This window comes from Tuber melanosporum (assembly GCF_000151645.1).
Source record: "Tuber melanosporum whole genome shotgun sequence assembly, scaffold_165, strain Mel28".
NCBI lineage: Eukaryota > Fungi > Ascomycota > Pezizomycetes > Pezizales > Tuberaceae > Tuber > Tuber melanosporum.
This window is the reverse complement of record NW_003298825.1, coordinates 138,148-143,500: the sequence shown is the minus strand read 5'-3', so window position 1 is coordinate 143,500 and position 5,353 is coordinate 138,148.

Here is a 5,353-nt window from a genome sequence, read left to right as displayed (position 1 = left end):
TTTTTTGAAATATTTGGGAAAGTGGTTTTGATTTTTTAACAAGGTTCCATTGAATTTGACACCTTTTTCCTCTCTACCCTCTACAGGTAGTAGTATCTCATCCACTATGTAATGCTATCTCTTCCAGAATAAGGGACTATATGAAAGACATGGGAATATACTTGGAGGTATTGGGGACCAAAGAAGGCCGCCTAGTTAAGACTTGAACATGTTTCTGATAGTTGTTTTAGCATCTGAGTCTACCCTTCCTATCTTCTTACCACGGCTTGATCGGCTGGCACCTTACTACATCTTCTCTCAAATCTGGCTAGCACCCTACTGCCTCTCCGTTCAGCTGGTATTGGTCGTTAACAAAAATAACCAACCACCCAAGGTGCGTAGCAATCATTGCCCATCATCTCCTCACATTTTCAACCCTACCAAAAGAAATTGCATCAATTCAACCAAAACCCAATTACATTATATGATTTTTTTCCCTTTAAATACTATGCTTTCTATTCATTACAGTTATCCAAAAAAGCCTATTCCAACCCATTAACTCTCAGAGTTTACTAGGGAGAGAATCCTTAAATTATATGAGCTTCAGATAGGATATTAGTAGATTTCTGACTACCTCAACATCTCCCTTACAATTGTCAAAAACACAATCTTAAAGAAAGACTTAGAGAGTAAAGAGAGGAAGGATAGAGGAAGATATCCTAAGACTACCAAGTTACAGGATGATGCTATGGTAGAGGAAGCTTTTGAAAATTGTAATACTAGCTATTTTGAGATTGCCCAAAATATTGCTCCTAATGTTTCTTCTATGACAGGCAAGAGAAGACTTTCACAAAGGCATTCTAAAAAGTAGTTAGTACAAGAGAGGATTCACTGGGATGAGGATCAAGCTCAGGAGAGATTGGAATAGGCATTAGCTCATAGACACTGGAAAAGAGAGATGTGGAGGAGGAAAGCAATATGGAGAGATGAGGTTGCTGTTCAGAGGGGGGAAGGAAAGAGGAGAAAATGGGTATTTAGGTACCCAAAAGAGAAGTGGAATAAGGATTGTGTGGAACCTACTGCTAGGACAAGAGAGAGGAAGATTAGCCAGATAATGACTGGTTTTTTTTATAGTCAAACTCATGGTCTCTTTTTGCCTGTTTTTCCTGAACCTGCTTCTACTAGAGGTGGAGTAACTGGAAAGTAAATTATTGAGGTTTATGATCAATATGACTTTGTAGAGATATGGGAGGATATTAAGCAGCATCTTGAGGGAGAAGAGGCTTTCTTTATCATTGACAATGCTAAGACTCATTTACCTTTTAGGAGATGGCTTAGAAGGCAGGAAATTCTTCTTATGGAAATTCCAGCCTATTTACCAGATCCCAATTCAATTGAACATGTTTAGGGTTTGGTAAAAGATAATCTTCAGAAGCATTATCCTGACCTATATCTCATGAAGAGCTCTGACAATAAGGTCAAAAAAGCTATTAAGGAGGCTATTACTGCTTGTTGAGAACTTCTTGACACAAAGATTTTTGATTCTTGAGCAGGTTCAATGGTGGATAGGATTGAAGCAATTATTAAGGTAGATGGATGGTATACTAAATATTGATTTCTACTATGTATTTACATTTTTTTAATTTTTTTTTGTTATTGTGATGTTGAGGTTGGTGAGAGGATGGTTGTTGTATGATCAAGTTATTTTTCTGTTCGTTGTAGTCGGTTATTTTTGTTAACGAATAATATATTACTACTACCCTTATCCTTCTGGAGGAAAGCTGACTGGGTCACTTTGTCTCCCTCTTCTCCTCCTGGGAGGCTCAGTCCTAGTCCTGTCTACCAGTCGGTATTGTACTTTCTTAGGCCTGTTGGAATCAATCTCTGCCTCCTGTCGCCTCAGCAGGAGAACTGCCAATTTTTAGTAGACCTGCCTTACCAAGAGTTACTTCATAAGTTAGCTTTTAGGTGACCAGAATGGCTATGAGCTTTTCTGGTGGGTATTGAGTTAGTTTCATTTGTGCCTTTGGGTCAAGATTTCTGGCTAGATTTTTCCTTATGACTTCCTGCTTGTCTTGGGTTGGGTTTCTCTTAGAACTGAGTTTGCTTGTGTTATAAGGATAGGCTTGATTCAGGGTAAGATGTGTGGTTGGCTTCATACTAGATGAGCTTAGGGCTCTCAGTTTTTGCTTAAGAGAGAAGAGAGATACGTGCTTTACAGTTTTGTTTATGCTATAGCTCACACTGCATGTGAGTTCTTGTATCTTAACAACAAATACATAATATAAGAAAAAAAAGAATATTCAAGTTGATTCAGTTATGAATAACAATTATGCAGGAGTAATTTCAATAAAAGAAATGCACATATTAAAATAAGAGTAGCTAGAATAAAGAAATGAACTTGGCAAAATGCAAGATAGTTTCTAAAAGCTTACATTCAGTTCTACCAATTCTGATCAGAAAGTGTTGAGTACATATATCTAGAATGATAAGGTCGTGTTATAATGGAAGTGCTTATAATACTGGCTGACTTTCAAGAGAGTATTACAAAGACTTATTACTATCCTTGGAGAGTTTCTGACTTTTAAATTATTTTATCAAATTAGTGTTGTAACATGTTACTCTGCTTATAAGTCCAACTGTAACAGATTATATACTGTCCTTTTCTACTAGAGTGAAATCACTGACAATAAGGCATATGTACCTACTACTTTGACTATATTAGAATTAGTAACTAACATTCAGAAGCAAGTGAGTTTCATGAGTGGAGAAATAGAAATTATGAAATAAATGGAAGAGGGTTTTAATCTTGTTTACAATCTCATTCACGTTTGGTATCTGAATCTGAATACCCATAAACATTCACCACTCTTCACCAGTGGTACCTTAACTTGAGTCTAACTTAACTTGAGTCCAACATGTCATATCAGCATGGTGGTGAGTTTCCTAACCCTCCACCAAGAATTTCCTGAACCTGCTAATTCATATCGAGGTAAAATTTACCAATGGTATGGTGCTTGAAAACGCACGAAGGGATAAAAAGGAAAATACTACCAATCCTACTAGGAAAGGTAACTTAACATCCTAGTGGGAACACACCAGTAGGCTGCCCATGACTGTTTGGTACCAAGGTCGTCCTGGCCTGGCAGCTTCCACTGTATCATACCATACCAAGTGATCTACGTGCTACGCTGAACTATAACTTGCCTAAGAGTGGTATATTTTCAATAATTCCCATCCCCCCCTCTACCGTTAATATTCTGCTCATGTGGACTGCACAATTAATATTAAACATCAAGAGCCCTTTTGGTGCCGACACTTCGTGCGCGTTATAGACGGCCGGCACCATATAGCCAAGCTGTGAAAATCTGTTAACATTCGTCATGGGTGATCACTCGTGTTTCCGAGTTACGCAGGAGCCTGTGCTCGCCCAAAACGTGGCGTACTCATACACTCGAAGAAATCAGTGATTGTGGCAGCGGGCGAGGAAAGCCAACAGGTGTTTGGGGCAGGCGATACCAAGAGGTTGAGGTATTAATAGGGGCGCTAGTTAGAGAGAGGCACTCCCAATACCGCATTATTTGGTTAAACTGGGAATCACGCTAATGCTAGGAGATCGACATGTGGCGCAATAATAGGGGGTGGCAATATAAGCGAATATCAAGTCTTGACCGAGTGAGAGGCTATGATATCGTCCCAAAGGAGGGGTTTTTTTTTTTTTAAGCCAGCCAGCCGGGGGAGGAAATGGCTTCAGGTATCATGAAGTCAACTCATTCTTCATGGTAATTAGAAGTTTCAATTTTGATCTACAAACTCAACTGTATCAGAATCATTGTCGTTGATATCAGAATTCAAGATCTCAAGTCTTTCTCCCAGATCGATTATGCTCGTCCCATCCCTCCTCCAATCACCAATTCTCAATAATGAGGAATCTATACCTTTGATAGATAACTCGTTATCACAAGATCCATCCACTGGAAGAAAAGGTCTACTGGGGCATTGTTAGCTCATGGCTTGTGTAGTGATTGCGCAAGTGCCCACCAATGTTTTACTAGTTTCACTGCTTCTGCTATTATTGGCGGGAATCCAGGTGTTTGGTGGAAAACAAAAATGGGGGTAAATTCATAAATCATATTGTATTTCATTCAACTCCAACATGCCGCCGGCCGTGCCTCCCCGCAGTGCTACACCGTGCCTCTGGCCGGGGTCACCCATCTCCTCCCTCGATCCTCCTCTTCTCCCTCCTCTTCCCCCTTCCTAATGACAATCATCTCGGTACTAGGAGCCCCCTTCCCTTGCACTACAAGACTGCCGCCCTCGAACCCACCCCCTATCGTCTCTTCTGTCCCCTGAAGCGCGTTCCCAGAATAGAATCCACTGCCAACGCCCCTACCCCCCCCAACACTCCTAAACCTCGCACTCGCCCAGCTCAGCGAACTAATCCCCGGCCCGCCCCTGACAAACCTGACTTTGAGAAGGAACCTAAACGCCGGCAAGCAGAATGCTATCAGCGCAGCTAGAACTTCTACAGAGGAGATGAGCTCAAAGTGGTGTTGTTGCTCCAGCGTGATGTTCCCGCGGAAGTCCGGCTGGAAGGCACCGGTTTGGTTGAGGTAGAAAATCCTCACGATTGTTGCACTGATGGATATTATTCCGATTAGGAAGACGAAGGCTACTGCATAGGCGTCTATGCGTGTGAGGCGGAAGGAGCGAATTACGAGGAGGGGAACAGCCATCACTTGGGTTTTTTTTTGTTAGATTGGGTTTCTTCTCATTTTTTCTGAGGATAGAAAGAGATGAGGGAGGGGGGAGGTACGCATGAAGTCGGTGACGATATTGCAGCTACTCAGAAGCCATTGGACCGATTTTGCTGTGTTTGGAGTACATCGTTTACCATGTTTCATTACGAGTTTCAAATCCCTAGGAAAAATATTAGTTGTTCGATCATACTTACTCACCCGGCCGGGCTTTCACACACGGACATACCAAGAAATAGCCACAGGCCTACAATGTGTAAAGAACGTAATGATAACGGCTACAAACGTAGCCGGAATGAAGAAGCTCGTAGCGTAAAGTGCGAACCTCTTCTGACCCTGGATCTTGGAGAACATATTCCAATAGAAGAGGACAAAAGCAGCTTTAATGCACCACAGCTCCATCATATATCCCAATCCGAGGAAATATACAAACTTCCCCCGCACCAAGCAAGTGAGCCTTTACACTTAAGATAATTAGCATGAGGGAATGTCAAAAATTTACCTTGAGCGCTAAACCGTCCCTATCCCTAAAAATTTTGCTGTAAATCTGCGCTTCTTTCCAGTCTGGATGGTTCCTTCGAACCTCCATTTCGTGTAGCGACTCGTAGCACATGTAG